Source organism: Planococcus citri, chromosome 3 (genome assembly GCF_950023065.1).
Source record: "Planococcus citri chromosome 3, ihPlaCitr1.1, whole genome shotgun sequence".
NCBI lineage: Eukaryota > Metazoa > Arthropoda > Insecta > Hemiptera > Pseudococcidae > Planococcus > Planococcus citri.
In genome coordinates, this window is record NC_088679.1 from 64,741,750 (window position 1) to 64,760,845 (window position 19,096).

The 19,096-nt window shown below is 34.8% G+C and overlaps 1 long non-coding RNA gene across 2 annotated transcripts in view; it reads right to left on the reverse strand.

Annotated features, from left to right (window-relative positions):
• LOC135842042 (uncharacterized) overlaps window positions 1-19,096 on the reverse strand; it is a 322,912-nt gene that overhangs the window by 251,888 nt on the left and 51,928 nt on the right. The gene's annotated exons all lie outside the window — the stretch shown is intronic.

The following is a 19,096-nucleotide window of genomic DNA, read 5'->3' on the forward strand; positions in this document are numbered from 1 at the left end:
GAAAAAAGGTCAGTATATCGAGAATTTTGTTACAAAAGCAAAATAATCTGTTTAAAAAGTATATCGCCACGATTTTTTCCACGAGGTGGTAGCACAGTTTGCCTAAATAATTCTAAAAACCGACTTTCAAAAAAATATCGTGTAATGTTAATGTTGTTCTTCTCATCAAGGTGCTTTTCTCTTCACAGGTTTATCTCAATTGTTTCAATTTTTTTTTTTTTCTTTATTCAGAGTCCTATCGAATTTTGTTTTTCAAAGAAGGTAAGTAGGTACTCAACTTATTTCAAAACTGTGGAGGATCAAGAAGATTTTCACAGAACAGCAAAATAATACTTAATGTTGATCAACTTACAAATTTCACCAGCTGATTTGCTTTCTGAATGAATAGATATTAAACCGTCATTTTTTCAGAAATATCAAGTCCATTGTTTTTTGTGCCACGATATAAAATTTTAATGCAAATTAATAATTCAACTATGATACTTATTATGTTGCTAATCTAAGAAAATCCAAAAAAACAAGGATTCATTTATGTTGAATTTTCTTATGCCTTACACTGAATATGAGGAGATTCATCATAAGCCATGAAAAAAGATCTGTAGAGTGAGGTTTATCTCCAATTGTATTCTTTTATTCAAACTAAAACAAATTCTGATTCTATTGAAATTGTAACAGATGACAACTGCGAATGTAAATTGAGTCCAAATTGAGATGCACCTTTTCATTTAAATTTAGATCCAGTTGAAGTCGTTTGAAAATTTTACACATACTTAAACATTATTTATTGTGGCAGCCTCATACAAGTTTCCAAAAGATATACCCTTTTTCATGGGTTCGGTACTAAGGTACAGTTAAATACAGGAGTTCCAAAACAAATGCAAGCATAATAAGTACAATTTACTCCGAGATCCATTAGAAATATGGCGATTTCGCATTTTCCCGTCATGTAAGTTAATCTGTGAGCGTCAGTTTCATTGAAAAGTTCACCGGTGCAGCCTGGTTCACACTCGTGTTCGCATCTATCGAGATTCTCGACGTAGATCCTTTTATGAAACGGATTATGACTTCTTTTCACGATCATTTCTGGTAGTCTTTCGGCGCACATCGCGTACAAAATCAAACCGATAATAAAACAAGCCAAAAGATGTGCTTTCATCGTTGAAAATAAACGATCGTGTGTTAAATCGAAATAAGGAAATCGGGCTACATTTAAGCAGAATACGCGGACTAATTATCGAGTAGAGTAATATTCTAATCATGCTACTGCTATGAGAAGTGATTGATTAGAAAATTATACAGCAGATTCGAATCGACGATTGGCTGATAAGACGAATGTAGGTCTTGAGTTTGAAAATACCTACTCGTTTGAAAACCGAACGTTTTTTCTGTGAAAAGGCATTTTTGAGGAGGCCAAGGAACACTCAATAGATACATATCATATATGTAATAATAATAAATGAAATTCGATCTTTCGGGAATTGTCAACTTGTTGGTCAAGCAAATCGTTCGACAATCTTACTCATCCAGCAAGGTATTTTTTTTTTAACCATGTTAATTTACAGTTTTTATGCCCTTACAGATACACTAATTAAATGTACGAACAATATTGGTTACAATCAAAGTGACTCATCATGCATCGCATCCCTTATTTTCGATATGCACGTCCATCATTACCCTACAACAACGTTATGTTTGCGCGATCAAGTAAAATGATTTCTAATGTGTTTTATGGTTCAGAAGATGGAATAAAGTCGATAGATTTTCACTGTTGTGCGAGGTGGCGAGTCCGTATATTCAATAATGTGCGCTCATATAAGTACGCCGTATACCTTACTATATACGCAATAGCAGTACACATAATACGATTTTACGGTTATTGTTCGCCACCATATTTATCACGTTATTCGCGAACGTTTACCCCAATACAGCAGCGTCAGGGGGAGTAAAAATACCATCGAATTCGTATTATCGGATTCCATTTACCTTCTCAGTCTGTTTATCCGAAACCTTTATCGCATGCATTATTACGTCGCCTCAGACGAGATTTCCTTCGTCGTGGATTTAATAGCCGAGTCGAAGATGTATAAAATGCGATAAAGGTATATCTCCATCCAGTAAGTACGACGACGACGATGGCGAGACACGCAGGGTGATAATTTAAATTTGTCATCGAAACGAAAAGAAAGTGAGAATTCGTCTGGGTATTGTATATTATTTCGAGAAAATTATCACTCATTCGGGAAATATGCACGAGAAAAGAAGACATCTTTGTGAAATTCGCGAACGTACAAATACATTTGGAAAAAGCAAAAAAAAAAATATGACTGGCTCGCGTAAAAAGTACTTAACGAACCGCAGAGTGAGAAAATTTTCGGCGACGAAAAGATTTTGTAATTTTTTTCTTCTCTCGTTTTCGCGAAAGTAAAAAAACGCCCCAGATAAAGACTCGAGTTAAAGAAGAAAAAAAAACAGAAAAAAAAAGAAGGAAAAGTTCTCGATTTTGTGATTTCATAAAAATGTTAATCCAATTTCGAATTCAGAATTTCGGATTAAAAGTTTGCGAAAAGTTTTGTGTAAAAATTTAACTTTCTTTTTCTCGGTGGACGAAAAAGATCGGCTGGCTTGTAACTAAGGTATCATAAATTCATAACTCGCTGCATAAAAGAGATTTTTTTTTTAGTTTTTTCCTGTTTTTTTTCTCGCTCTCTCTTTCTGCTTTCTTCGCTTTCTACGCCCCTGTATTTTTATTGAAGTTCATAATGTACCGAAATACAACGACGAGAGTTCATGTTTTTTAAATCATCCAATTTTTTCACTATATACCTGCGCGTCTTTTTTCGGCATTGAATTGATCCGTAGATTTATACCAGACATTTCAATTTTTTTATCGAGATTTCCCGGATTTAGGTGAAGGACACGAAGCTTTGATTTTTACACATTGATGAAAGTTTTGTGAAGAGGTTTTTAAAATGATGGAATGTTCCAAAAAAAATTACCTATTTCTTCGATTCAAAGCATCTTAGACCAATGAATGGCGAGAAAAATGATTACTTTAGTTATTGAAATGAAGAAAAAACTATATGCATGTGATAGGTATGTGTTACGCAGGTGTCCGAATTTTGCAAAATTTCAATATGTCTATAGAAGTTAACGCAATTTTGGCTACGTGATGGCATGGAAGGTACTCGTACCAACCATTTCCGTCAAAGTCAAATATTTTTGAAAAATCCTTCGAAGCAACATGTTCTGATTCCTCAAGTTTCTCTCGGACTTCAAATTTCATGAGCATAATGTACCTCATAATCGAATCGTATAGTGTTCCACCTTATTCAAAATAAAGGACCCGAGGTCAAACTTTACTGAAACCTAGAAATAACTAGGTACAAAATCATGGAATACTTCAAAGTAGAATGCATGCCAAATGATACTCGTAAACCGGTTTCAAATATTCAAAATACTTCCAGCAAGGGCTAATGACAGCTCAACCATTACAATGCTTGTTTCAAAATTATGCAAATTTAGTTTCAAAATTTTTTAAAAATTGCAGCAATCATAGACGATCTCTCGGTGCAGGACAGTAAAGGCAGTAAATACGTTACAAGACACGAATATGAGATTCAGAACCTTCACAGATATTCTCAGAGCTCGAATCTAGCATAATGTTTCTCATATCGTAAAACTGCGAGTACAGTCCAAAGCCAAAGCGATGTGCTCGGGCGCAAGACGGGTACATTTGAAGGGCTTCTGGCGTCCAAAAAAAAAAATTGGTAGAGTAACATACCACTTTTCGTCTTGTGTTTCAAAACACTTACGTACAACCTCTTTGCAAGCAACGAGCATTAGGTTGCATTTTGACGACGAGAGGTGATACTTTCAATCATTTTTTCCCATAGCGACGAACGCATACATACATTAATTGAGGAAAAAATTGACACCATTTCACCAGCATCCAAACACTTTAAAAGCTTTCACGAATGGAGAACTGGAGAATTAGTGTGGCTACCCCAGCTCAGATCACCCATCAGTGATGCACATCCGCCAAACTCACATCAACTAGTCACGCACCTACCTATACGAGATTCGCATCGATCACTGATCATGCTAATAAATAAATCGGGATCAAATTGTCCGCAGTCGTGTTTCTTCGATGTTGATTACAGAAACAGATAGAAAGTCACGAAGCTTCGACGAGCTCCGAGAGTCCGACGGTACTGGGATCGAAGAAAAAAATAATGAAAAAAAATCGACCACAATCCGGCCTACACCAAGCTCTAGAACCATATTCGCATTCGTAACGCAAAGTGCACAACATTTTTTGGATTTACGCGTGAAGTTGTTGAAAAGGGGATACTGCGATTGTGCATATTTTTCACATCGATAATCAGAATTTGAATCATTGAAGAAATTTATTTTCCAAGAAAAATCAGAAAACAGTAAATCAGCAAGGAAATTGTGCTGTTAGAATTTTTTTAGTAGTGAAAAATAATTTTTGACCGTCGAATTATTAATTTTTGGGTGGTGAATCGCAAAATATGCATTCTGAATTGTCAATGCACTGATACAGTATGCCCTTCTCAAACAACAGTAACGCTGATCCCCGGGAACTGAACGCGAATATCTCTGCCTATAAGATGACGTTACCGGGGCAGTAGTTTGTGTCATAGAATAAGGTTGGGGAGTTGATTGGAATTTTTTTCAATGCTTAATATTGCTTGTATTCATATTTTTATGATCCAATAAATTGTTTTTGACCAATTTTCATATTGAGAAGTCCCAAAAATTTCAAAAATTGCGACCCATTCCGGTATTTTGGTCCAAAAATGGTTGGAGCCGCTCAAAGTTGACCACTCAAAATTTTTTCGGGAGCAAACAAAACTATGATTTTTCACTAAGAAAATTAAATTTTTTTCCAAGCAGGATAGTTAGGGTGGCGTTCCAATTTTAGAACATTTTAGAATTTTTCAAGTCTAATGTGGCCTTTATACAGGTAACTTAATTTGTATTAATAAATGTATCCGAAAGTCGATGCAGAAAGTTTCATCAAAAAATGTGTAACACAAAAAAAGTTAATCGCCAAAAGAAATCGAATTCAAAAAAATTTTAACGCGTATTTCGTCAATCACACCGAAACCTTATTCCATGACACCGCAAGACACTCGCCGATTATTCGTTTTCGCAATGTTAAAATCAACAGCGAAGGAACAACAATCCATACATGAACTAAAATATTTTGTTGAAGTATAAAAAAAATTTGAAATACGGAAAAGGACCAGAATACTTGAATAGCAAAAAAACAGCAAAAAAAATCGAAGATTCGAAAGTTATAAGTAATTCTGTACTTTCTTGGCCAGTTTGATATACACAGTGATTGGAGCATCGGTGCATCTTCAAGAATAGCTTTGGCATACATTCCAATCAGTACGAAAAATTCCTAATCGATTCGAAAAGTGATGAAAACACTTTCAAAGCTCGCAGATCGATATTAGTATGCACGACGAAAACTCCAAAATTTCTTAAAAAGTAAGTAACCTTTAAACTGGACGCAAATTATCTGAAAATCGAGTTTCAAATTATTGTAGATACAAACATTAAGAAACTGAATGATTAATTGATTATTTCGCATTTGTATCAAATTCACATAAATCCACAATGAGAAGCTTTTGATTTGATGATGTATAAAAAGAACTCGTGAAAATTATCTCCAAAAACACCATTTCTCATAAATATTTTTCCATCAAAGACAATTAGTCGCGGCTTCCATCATTCAATAGAAAATATTATAGGAGGGTTGTTACACAATAAACCAAAATGACCATACGTATCTTATCCCAACCATAGAAAAAACCACGCGCGTTATGCTCAAATTGAAAACACGAAAGCTTAAAATTCTTTCTTTAAAAAGATTCTCTTCTTTCTCGTGAAAAGCCTAATGCATGAGTATACTGGACATGAACACAATCCTCCTTTTCAATCTTTCTCGAGACAGTATATTCGTTTACGTACGTATAAATGTACGACAGATCATTTTATTGAATACACCCACGACGATGACAACGCATCAAAAACGCGAAAATAGAAACGAGAAATATTCGCTGCCGCATTCTTTATCCATTCGTCATATTTTTCCAGCATCGTTGTCATCATTGTACATACGTGAACGTATTAATATCTAGTATCTACACAGAAAAACGAAAAATACGAAAAAACCACACTCCGAAAAACGCCATCGCTTCTTCATTACTTGAGACAAACAACATCTTAAAATTTGAAATTGATCTCAACATGGCTTGGTTTTTTAATTATTGTTCGAGTATGTATGAGCGCTGCACTGTTGTTTAATTCAGCTGAAAAATAGTGGTTTCTGTATTTTTCAATTGTAGTATGTAGGTCCATTTCTGTTGATGATAAGATTCTTACAACATACATTATTATCGCAATACATTTTGGACATTTCCTTCATGGTATACACAAGGGGTTACACTTGTCGTAATTCCATACAGTACCAGGTCACGAGATGACCTTAGAACTCCCCACCACCGTACTACTTTAGACTCAGCTGTAAGTATTTCAATATTTTGTTATTTTTTTGATTTCCAACAATAATACATAGGTACTGATTTCGAGTTTTAAATTTAGCTAAATAACTTGCGCGGGATAATGAAGGTGGAACTACTAAAAAATTCATTACCAGAAGTTGCAAACAGAGACCACATTTGTGGAAGTCGAGTATCTATAGAAAATAGCTTAATTTAAAATTTTACAGCTGAAAATATATTCCTAACTGTGGATCCGATCTTGAAAAGGATCAAGGAACTGAAGCAGAAGCTCTCAAAAATTAATAATTCAAAATCTAAACAAGTCGACAAATGAGCCCTTTTCTACAAAATTTGTTCAAAATTCCGGAAAAAGGCAGCCACAATAGTAATGTAGAGTCTCAGAGATTGCGAAGCAAAATTAATCGAAGTAGCTCAGAACTCTATGAGCGATTATGCATCGTACGGTGGAGGTTTACAGTGTCTTCGAAACAAAATCAGTGCATTGCTTACCAAAAACCATTTTTTATTGTTATTTTTTATTTGTGAAAAATTGGACTTCGAAGCGATATGAATCTCACCCCCATCCCAGTTCATTAGAGCCAGCATCAACCCCCAGCTCAACGATTCAGCAAGGCAATGAATTCATTGGTAGATGTTAGGGAGGATTACCTCAAACTATGCCACACCAAACATGACGTTGAGCTAGCTTTTGACGTCCAGTAAGAGTTCTCTGGGATAGGTAGCTCAATTGATGCCATCGTTAGAAGGAAACGTTTGGCTAGGTATGCACAGAAGGGATCAGCAGCATATCGCCAATTCATCGATCGAAATGATTTTTTGGAAACAAAACAACTCAAGTATGTTGTGAAATATCCGTTGAATCAACCCTTAGTGAAATAAGAAACGCATCATCAGTCATCACAGGGTAAAACTTTCAAAGATTTACAAGGATACTCGTGCAGGTGTGTAAATCACTCTACTCGTGGTCTTATAGGTGTAAAAGATAAGATATCTATGATTGACTTTTCCAGTTCAAGGTAAGTACATAGAATAACTCCAATTTGCAGGCGTTAGATTTGTGTTTTCTGAACACTCTGGTTCACGAATGTGTGAATAACTGACTCTCTGGTTATCTTTTTCATTTTTTGTTTGTGTTTTATTATTTCCATTTTTTGTTTGTGTTCTATTAATTCTATTTTTTGTTTAAATTTTATTCTTTGCTTTTTTAATTATATAAGTATATTTTCATTTCTTATTTTCATATTTTGTATTATCATTATTAGAATATACGTCCTTCGGTATTCGCAACGTTCGAATCGTGCCCAAATCGAATCCAGTTCCTTCAAGGAACCAATACATCATACAGACCGTACCGATATTCCTTTTACATTTGATTCGAGAAGGTTTGCCAAAGTTACGATCCCCGGAAGCGTGAAATCCGCCATCGGTATGATATGATCCTACTAATACATAATTTTTTTTATCTGCCAAATTTTGGATTTAAGCGCTGCGAAAAATTGGGCCAACTTCTGGACCCTCTGGATAAAAAAAGCTAGTTTTGGCGGATGCATCGTACACAGGTCATGTGTTCGATAGTTCGACCTCGTGGCTTATAATAATTTTTTTTCTGATGCAGGGACACATTCTGCTGGTGGTGCTTCCAAGAAGAATTTCAAGAAAAATTCCGCTACGTAAAGCGAAAATGTTGTGGATTATCGTTATTGTTATTATGTGAATTTATATGTTATAATTTATTTGTTTTGATTATGGGAAAGATTAGAACGGATCATTTTCCAATTTGAAAAAAAAATCAAATAAAGGTTTGAAGAATTTTAGGAGAAATGGTTTTTTTTTTTGAGTAATTGGTAACCACTGCTGCGATGCCCTCTTCTGCTCGACGAAAGTAGCACACCACAAAATGTTGGTCGCCAGTTTTGAGTTCAGCTCCCACAGTAAAATTTCTCAATTCCAAAATTCAATTTTGGAAAATCGTTACCCCGACGCGACGGTCAAGTTTTTTCCACCGTGTTCTCGTGGGAAAATTCTGACTCACGCGCCATGCACAAAGGACTTCTTTCATTTTTCCATTCAACAGAATTTTTCATATTGGGCACATCTTTCAACGATTATTTGAATTTTCATCGAAAATAAAAAATTTGAATAATCTTCGAAAAACATAAGATGAAAAATTTCCTTAGCTGAAAGGGAAAATAAATCATGTCTTTTGGTCAAGCGCGTGGGTCTGAATTTTCCCTCAACATCGCGGTAAGAAAAACCTGAACGTCGGGGTAGCAGTTTTTGAAAATTTGAAAATTCGAAAATTCAAAATTTCACAATGGAAGCTCAACTCAAAAGTGACAGCTTGAATTTTTATGGTGTTATATTTGAGCCAAGGGCTACTAATACCGAGGCCACGAGGTCCCAAATAAAAAATTCATAACCATTTTATCAAAAACAAAGCTCAAATCATGCGTGCAATATCGACTACACATATTTTTCAATGATTTTCGGCATGATTGCTTATACTCAATAGAGTATATCTGGAATCACAGTACAACCAGTTGAAAGCTCCATTTTTCGAGCGTTTTGAACAATGCACAAAAACGTTTTCTTTCATCTGTTGCTTAGATTCAACAGGCTAATGAAAGAGCAGAACGGTTGAAAGACATCGTGTTTCCAGCCTTGAGGGAGGAATTCTCTGAATTCGAACAGTTGCACATGCCGGCTGTTAAATTAACGAGAAGTGATTTGATTATCAGAAAACCTCACAATATCATATATTTTTTAGCAAACAACGAACAAATTCCAATTTCAGAAAAAAATCTTCAATATTATAATTTTTTGTTGGAAAAAATTCGGAATCTTCGACCTTCCTTCAGCAACAAAAATTGTAACTGAATTTTATTTTTACCACCTGAACTCTGTTGTACCTACATACATACTCGTAGATAAAATAAAAATGAATGAGATAAACGCATTCGTATCGTATCATTACAATTGAACAAACCGATGAAGCATCGCGTCGGCTTCACTATCAATTGCAGAAATTGAAAATGTCATCACGCGAGAATTGACTCAACAACGTCCACGTCTCCTACAATACATATTTTTAATCAACCATCACTCATAGTTCGATACATTTTGTCACTTGCAATAAAATTGAAAATCTCCGCAATATCTCGCTGCGAATGGCAACTTATGTCGCAGCCAAACCCGATGTAAAAGAATTAATTATCTTGCGGAAACCGCCTCCTTTAATAGTTTCGAGTTGATCGGCGAAACTTCCGACGTGTCTCTCTCTCTCAAAGAAGAAACAACGACCAGAATTTTCTTCCCGTAATACTCTTGTTGGAAAAACACCCGACACCGCTGCGTTTCCGCCAACAATACGCCAATCGAAATAAACTTTCTTCAGTCGAAACTTTAGGTTGAATTCGAAATAAAATTCCCTTTTCCATCAGCCCCTTCATAAATGTCGTCTTCCGCCAGTACTACCACAGTTTCCCATAAAATAACTTTACGAAATGTTTCTAATACACATAACGACGTGTACGGAGCAACTGATTCTCTTCTTCGTGTAGGTAGTTTTCGACGACAGAGCGTTGAAAAATACGAGTGGAATAATTTCGGGCCAAGTTTTACACACATGTGAATGTTTGAGCCTATTTTTTTCATGGGCAAAAATTGAGGTCGGATCGTATAGATCTATTTCAATACAGGTACTTGGATCGTACTGTGAAATATTGATAATTCGATCTCAATAAAGTGCAAAAATTTCATCCATTCAATTCGAATGTAAAATGAAAAACGCCATGAAGTAGAAAAAATATTGGTATGAAGCAGACCTATCGGTTCAGCCCTGAAATTCCATTCATAAAAATCGAAAACTACTCCATAAATATACACGAATTAGAAGCACTTCATCATTTCCAATGCGTTCAAAACATTTCTCAAATTCTAGCGAAGTAAATCAATACTTCACAATAGCTCAATAAAAATTAACCATAGATAGATGCCGAACACGCCGCAGTGAAACTAAAGAAAAACCCAATCACAATCCTTTCATTCCTTTAGCTTTGAATGGAACTAAAGCTCATTGTCCTATACATATTTCGACCCACCTACATACTTACCTACTTTCTAGCGAGAAACATTATATTTGCACGAAAACGTAAGTTCGTAGGTACTTAATAAGCGAATTTATTCTTCAAAAATGGTATTTTCATTTACCTCGTGGAAAAGAAGGTTTTCACCGTGTACAAAATGGAGAAAAAAGCAGGGAAAAGAGCCTAGCGTTTGCAGGTATACATATTTTTTTTTTCTTCCCTCATGTGAACTATATATTCTTCTTTTCGATTTCTATAGTAAGTGAAAATTTGTTTTTATCTCGCAAATTGAAAACGTTTTTCGTTATTTTGCCTTCTGCGAAGTGTTTATACCGCCGCATATTGAATAGAATTTCGAATTTTGTTCACGTATTAAAAATACTTAACGGATTTGAGATGGAATATTTGTAGGGCTTTAGATGGTTTCCAAATAGCGGACTATTATTAACCTAATGGTATAGGTATCAAGTACGAAATGATTGAAATATTGGAAAAAATTAAGTAATTATTTTTGTGAAGAAATGATAAGTTTACTAATGGGGAAGAAACTCGTTTTCGAATTGTGGTTTACTGAGAATCATTACACAATACTGAAAGCACATGAAAAAAATTCTAGTGAAAAGTCATTTTCATTTGCTGGTTGACTTATTTTTGGTATGTAACTATGTATGTAGTTCAGCTATTGAGTGTCCACCAGTGAAGTATACTTATTTACCGATGAAGAACTTGTCTCGGGTTATTTTTTTAACAGCTCGCAAACTTGACATTTAGTGACCATTTCGTTGGTATTTAGAGATATCAACGTTTCGGTGCAACAATCGTCCTCTTTAACCCTTTGGAGGTTCTCCAGGTTATCAGGCTAGCAAATTGAATTGCTTTCATGTGTGATAAGGGCGCCTTGCCCAATTGGCCAAATCACAAAAAAGTTGAGCTTTTGATAAATAGTTTTGTTGGAAAATGAAAGTTTCCAAAAAGCACAAATGTGAGATTTCCAACAAAAAAAATTGAATATATGCAGAATTTCTTTCAATGAAATGGGTCAAAAAACATTGAACAAAAGCACACTTCCAAAAAAAATAATTATAAAAAACATATAACAAGATTGAAAAATCTCATCTGGTAGTTCACAAATTCAGCAAGAATTAAATCTTGTTGGCAGAAATGCCTCAAATTTTACGTCACCTTTGGGTCCAATTTCCAACAACATGTCATGACTCATGACTTGATGAAAAATCTTCTCTTGGCGACCTTAGATTTTTGTATTTTTCATTTTTTGGTCAAAGGCATTTTTCTCATCAAAAGTCTTTATTTTTACTCAACTCGTGAACTGCCAGACGACCTTTTTATACTATCGTTATTACGATTTTTTCCCTCATTATTGCTTTAAAAATATTTTCAAAAAGTGCTTTCGTTTAATGTTGTTGAATCACTTTCGAAAAAAATTTTCAATTTAAATTCATTTTTGTTTTGTTGGAAATGAAGGATTTGAGCTATTTCAAAACTTTCATTTTCCAACATGATTTTTCTTTAAAAGCTCAACTTTTTTGTGATCTAGTCAATTGGGCAGGGTACTTACTCTATTACACCCATTCAAGGAATTTGTTTCCTCACCATGGGAACCTAGATAACCTCCAAAGGGTTCAGATTGCGGTATTTTTTGATACGCGTCGTGTATCATTGAAAATCTCATTTAGTACACGGATTTAATGACTCTTCGAACGTTAAATAAAGTTAACATGAATTCAAACTTGCACTTCGTACCTATTACCTGGCTAAAATAACAACCAATAAGTAGGTATAAAGCAATAAAAGCTCGAATCCAGCTGTCCACAACACGAGGAGAATTCTGACGAGTTTGGTAAGTAGGTAATCGTTTATTTTTCTTGGTAAATAGGCAAAATTATAACATTCTGCATAGCAATCTCAGCACGAACAATTGCAGGGATACAGAAACCAGCTGATTAAACAACAGAGTGACTATTTGAAACAGTGTCTAATTTTTTTTTTTGTAAATTTCCGTTGGGAAAACCAAAAAACTTTAAATGTGAAACCACTGTTTTTAATGACGAGCGACACTTCAGAAACATATGCTAATTTGAGTGCATTTATAGTTAATTATGACATCAATTCCGAACTTGAAGACGTTGTTCTCCTTCCTCAAATAATAAGTAAGTGATGACTATAGCAATCAGAACTCACCTATTCAAAGATTATCACACACGATCAACCCAAAACTGAATGCATCAAAATACAAATTTCCCTTCGCCCAATCTCTGCCCAAGACAGAGATGGAATGAAAACAACCACGAAAAAAAAAACGCATCTTCGAAGCATCCTTATTCAAATCTATAATACCTACCGATTGAAATCGCGGTCTCGAGTTTATTTAAGTTTCGAGGTAAACGCGTGAAAAGCGGTTTTTATATTAATTGCTTTTCGGTGTAAATTGGAAATTATCGTTCGTCCCGTCTGTGCCTCGTTCAACACACCTAAACTTATCAACTTTCAGCGTACCGCAGTAAACTTTACCACGCTTCGTATAACCCCTCGAAAACTTTTTATTGCTATTACAGAAATTGAAAGGTAAACTCGAAATTACGTGGGAATATTTTTCAAAAATTTTCCACCAATAAATGTCGATTGACCAAATATGCACTGAAAAAAACCACCCAGAGGATCTGTAACTTTTCAATACCAGCTTGAATTGACGTTATGCCTGGAAAGGATCCTTTATCGTCTCCTTATATGTTAACTCATCAAGTCAAAGAATCATTTTTCTTTTTCTTTTCGCCAGTAAATCAATCCATCAAGTAGGAGGAATGACAAACAGCACTTTACAGGCTCCGCAGACAAACAAATTTGCAAGCCAGCGATCCATTTGATGACCGAAAAAAAATGAGCAAGTAAGTATAATTTATTCGGAAATCCGACAAAATGCCATCAAAGCAGATGTACGTACTTTTCAAAAATAGTAGAAAAAAGGTCGGAGCTGAAAACTATTTCCTGCGTCGATCAAGAAGTACAAGAATGCAACAAAATAATACTTCTCAGCTGCGTTCTCTGCTCTTCTTTAAAAAAATGAGGTTTCCATTTACAGGAGGATAGGGGCATGAAACATTATTCGTCTTATGTTGTTTTTTGAGTGATACCATTACCAACATATCAAAAAAAAAACAGGGCAACACTGAAACACCTGGCACTAGGACGACAGCACCGAACCAATAAAAATTGACGTCGAGGAGATCGGATACAAAATTGAAACAAGTTAATGAACCCGAATTAGGCCGTTTCATCCGCTCAGGGATTTCCATTCGCTCAAGTTTATCGGCGACGCAAAATCTTGCTAATTTCGTCCTCTGAAACGAACACTCTCGAGTTAAAATTAAACTCGACGACGACAAACAAAAGGAAATAATTATTTACATTTAATCGTGTTCTATCGTTCGATTGCGCTTTAAAAGATGCTACCTCGCTTCACAAACACCTCCAGACGGTAGACACACGTTACTTTCAAGTGTGGACTTTTACCCTCAACTGAAATGTCCCCATCTCGAAGAAGAAGAAATACATGGCACGCATCTTTTAAGGTATCAAGACGACCTCAAGGGAAATGTTGCAAATTATTGGCATAGGGTTATGCAATTACACGTATTCATCTACAAAAGCAGCGTGACTGAAGTGTAAACGTGTAGTGGTTTAGAGCATCACTGGGGGAAGTGCGTTTGCCTTTGCACACAAATGGAGTGGTGGGCAGGATGCAAGGAGACGACCGCAGCACGTAATTTCTCGACGGACTGTATAACGTATAGCTTGAGATATATACGCGAAAGACTAAGAGGAAGGTAAATGTTTTATTAAGAAATAGAGAGAAGATAGCAGTGCTGGATATAGATCTTTTTTTCAGACGTATACTGTATACACATCGGACGTGACTAGGGTGAACAGTTGGCCATTGATATTTTCTCCTGTACAGCTGAAGGTAGAACTACTAAAAAATGCTGTACGGTAAAGTTTGGCGAAAGTTTTACCTACGTTCGCGTATAAGATATCAGCGAAAGAGATTAACGCGGATTTGTTTTGGTCGAGGTTTTATCGAATAATGAAATAAATCACAGTAAGAAAAATGCTCCTGGAATATTAGGAGTAGGCGACTCGACTATCGAAACTACCAAGTCTTTTAAGAAACAAAGACTGCGGACACGGCTTCCATCAATTCTGCTTCAAAGACCTTTAAACAAATTTTTTTTAAATTAAATATTAATTTTAACATTTGCAGCTCGAATTTGTAAACGGTAATCCAAACGAAGATCAAATAATAACAAAATTAAACGAAATTTTTGTTCAATTAAAAATAATATTTCTTTTTTTTTTATTCAACTAAAAAATTAAATCAATTTTTTTTAAATTAATTAAAAATTTTAGGTTTATTTTTCAATTAAATTTATTTTTATTGAAATTAAATTTTTTCGAATTTCTTCAAATTTTTTCAAATTTTAAATGAGTTTCAAACTTTTTGAATTATTTATATTTTATACAAAATAAAGATCGTGCTTTAGATTCGGGTCATGAAAATATCTCCGAACCTTTGATCAATTCCACCCTCAACAACGATCAAAATAACTTCAAGAACGTGTAACTTTACAGAGCAATAACGATTTATTGTTGGATGATAAAAACAAAAGAATAAACCGAAGATATGTAATCACAATAAATACATATTATTGCCGATACTCGAAACAATTTATCTCAAAACAGAACAGGATCGAAGCGTTTTCAAGAAGAAAAAAAGGTAGTAAGAGGACATATTTTCTAGACCAAAATATACGACGAATTTCGCGATACGAGTACCTACATAACCAAAGGGTTGAAAAAAAAACGTAATTACGAACGATGAATCCAAAATGTATAGATAGACGATAAACCAGCTCTGAAATTTGTACTTTACGGTTACAATTCGTTCTTTCTGTACTTGACCAATTTGCCCATGGCTTCGAAGAATATCCTTTTGAAATCGATATCGACGTCGTTGAAACCGGAATGGAATAAATTGGATTCTAAAAATTCGTTTCTACATTCGTCGTACTTGTATTTCACGCGTTGTATCTCCTTGAGTATGATTTCGCATAATGTATCCTCGTTGATGGGCTCTTCGACGGCGAAATCGATATTTTTCAATTCTTGGCACAAAGCGCACAATTTGGCTACTAATCTGTTCGCCTTGTCGTCCATTGCTGCTCGTAAAGGTGGTATTTTTGATATACGTAACGCTAATAAAATACCGAAGAGCGGTTTTAATTTACTAAAATTTTTCCTTAACACGAACGAAATGATTATCCCGTTGTTTACAAATACGAACGAGAAAACTGAATTTTGTCGCATTTTTCCACAGATAGTGGCACGCTTCGTGCTGGCCAACGGTTTCTACTCACCCGAGAGATTAATTTATCGCGGAGGCATTTCCTAGAAAAATATATAGTAAAAATCGACTGATTGAAATCAGTGAAGGGGTTCGAAATTGAAATAAGTGAAGATTTTCCCCTGTTGAACTTACTATACAAGACTCGTTCAACCATCAATTTAAATATGCTTCGTGAAAATTACCAACAACAAAATACGCGTATGACTTCCGCTCGGCACTCGTATTGCTGCTGGGATTTGTACTATAGTACGACTAGATCGTCTAGTAAACAAAGTTATATGTACTATAAGTAGGTAGGTACGTAAGGTAGCAATTACGTAGAATCCCTATACCATCCTCGTCTCCGCGAGTAAGTCGTTTGTCAAAATTAATTTTTTTTTGCAGGTGTTCACAGTACTCGAGTGAAATCGGATTTGGAGTTTTAATGTGAGTAATTTGTTTTAAATTGTCTATTCAAGTGTTGTATTGTTTTGTTTGTTTTAACGTAAGTTTGCACGGTGACTGAGGTTTTTTTTAAAAAAAATTTCAAATTTGATAAGAGCCCAGTAAAAAACTATGGTCGAATATGATCTCAATGAGACGTGGAAAAATTTTCAAATTTTCGAGTCATAATCTCAAACCTTCCAACTGGAGTTGGAAGTTTGAAAAATTCAAATCCGGCGATGGTCTAACGCTGGTGGCGAGTAAGGAACTAGTGGCGAGAGCTCAAAGTTCGAAAAATATCAAACTTTTCAACTTTTTCAGTCCAGACCATCAGCTCTCATCGGGGAAGCTGAACCATGAGTTGAAAATTGAAAGGTTTTTCAACGCTTTGTTGAAGGCATAATATAGGCATGATTTTTTTGCTGGAGTCCATCAAATAAAATGGCGAAAATATTTAAAAATTACTGTTATAATATTTTTTCAGAATTCCAAACTCTTATCCGCATCACATGGTCATAAATCCAGTGTCCTTAACGATATCGATCACTTTATTCACACCATTAGTATGTTTTAACTATCCAAGTCGTTATGTAATTTGTCTATAAACGTATTCATTCGCTGTTATGTTTCCTAATGTACTTCACCATGAAAACAGCGTGAAAATTAAGATGCCGAGTAAGCAATCATTATGACGTGAGTTCAGCTGACTTCAACATCGCATCAATATATGAGAAAATTCACATTGAGTGGGAAACTTCCAAAAAATGTCGCGGATTCAAGATGCATTTGACAATATTCGCTTATTTTCGATGCATGAGTTTATTTACAATAATATTTGACTACACTTCGTTCGCCCTTTCAAAAATTATCAAAAGCTTTTTTCAACTATTTCGATTCATTTTGTAAAAATAAAGATTACGAAAAGGACCTTTTTTGAAGCAATTTAAATCGCCTTATTCGTTTTCCTTTTTCGTTACAAGAGTCCTCAGAAAGTACACAGGATCATTCTTAGGGTGGAAAAAACGTTATTCATCACTTCAGGACAATTTTACCACCCATGCTGTTCCATGGTCACTCCCTCTCACCGAAAGGTGCAATTGGAGTTTCCAAACTTTTCTGATCTATTGACATTGAAATTCGATATCATATTTAACCCTCTGCAAGCCTCCTGAATATTGGAAAAAGTAAAATTACAATTTCTCATCAATTTCATAGCATTTTTCAATCATTAAAAAAATACCTTACCATTTTGAAAAAAGCTAACGCTAGATTCGGTTCAGCAGGTTGAAATGCTCCAATTAACGTATATTTTGACATTACTTGATGAAATTTATCAAAATTCATATTTTTCAATTCAATTACATAGAGGTAAGTGTATGAAAAAAATCAGAACAAAAAAAAATGAATTCATGACAATTATGATCAAAACGATCCCAAAACGTGTGGTTAATGGAGTATTTCAACTCGCCAAGAATGATCCAGCGTTGGTATTTCTTAAAAGGAAACTATATTACCTATATGTACATATTTGAAACGTGTTGATCAATTTGATAAGAAATAGCAATTTTCACAATCCACTCTTCTTTAAGTCACTGGTGAATACGGTAAAAATGGTATCAAATTTCAAAGTGAATGCGTCATTATGAAGCTCGAATCACAACATAGGAGGAAATGACGTAGCCAATATACTACACATGTAACACACTGCATTCAATAGCATAATATTATACGTGTGACCACAATTCATATAGTAACTGAAATTTATATTTTTCAAACACACGATTCAAGGAAGTAACTTTATATTTTAATGATCAATCAGTTTCTAAATATGAATCTGAATTCAAAACCATCAAAAAGGACAATTTTCAACTCACAAATTATTCAAGCGTTTTATGCAACATAGACAACCAGAAGACTTGGGTTGTAAAATGTTTGCTGAAAAAAAGTTGATTCAGAAGTTCCAATACAACTTCCAATCGTCTTATGAAAATATTTGCAATGGGAGTCGCTGCCGTTTGTGTCAATAAAATAAAATGTATTGGTATTCCCAAAAATACCCCCTATTTCTGAACCATTGAAAATATATACCTATTTGACATCTCATTTCACATAAGAAGATTTTCTCATCGGATCTGCTGAGTTTTACTCTAGTTGTATTGTTAAAGGAATTATAGTCCATGCTTTGGACAATATTTCAGCAGCAATCATTAAATGAAACAAGCTATCAGCTATTCGCTGATTGCAAAAGGGTTTTTGCTTTTTGTTAGGTGCTTTTGTTTATTTTTTATTTTTTTTTTTTCGTAAATTTGATCACAGCCAAAAGCAAGAAGAAATTTACGGAGTAACGAATTTGCAAAAAAAAATAAAGAAAACTGAATAAAAAGCTTCTGGCTTTCGCTAGCTTTTAAGTTGCTACTTGCTTAGCTAATAGCTTTCAACCCCCCCCCCCCCTACTTCCTCAGCTTTCAGCTAGCTTTCTGCTTTCCTGCTTTCCAACCCTATTATCATTCATCATATGTACTTAGGAAGAAATAACTCTTGCTTCTCAGTTTTTACTATTTATTAGTGCAAAGCTTTTCAAACACCAAGTGTTCATCATCAGGCTTAAATCA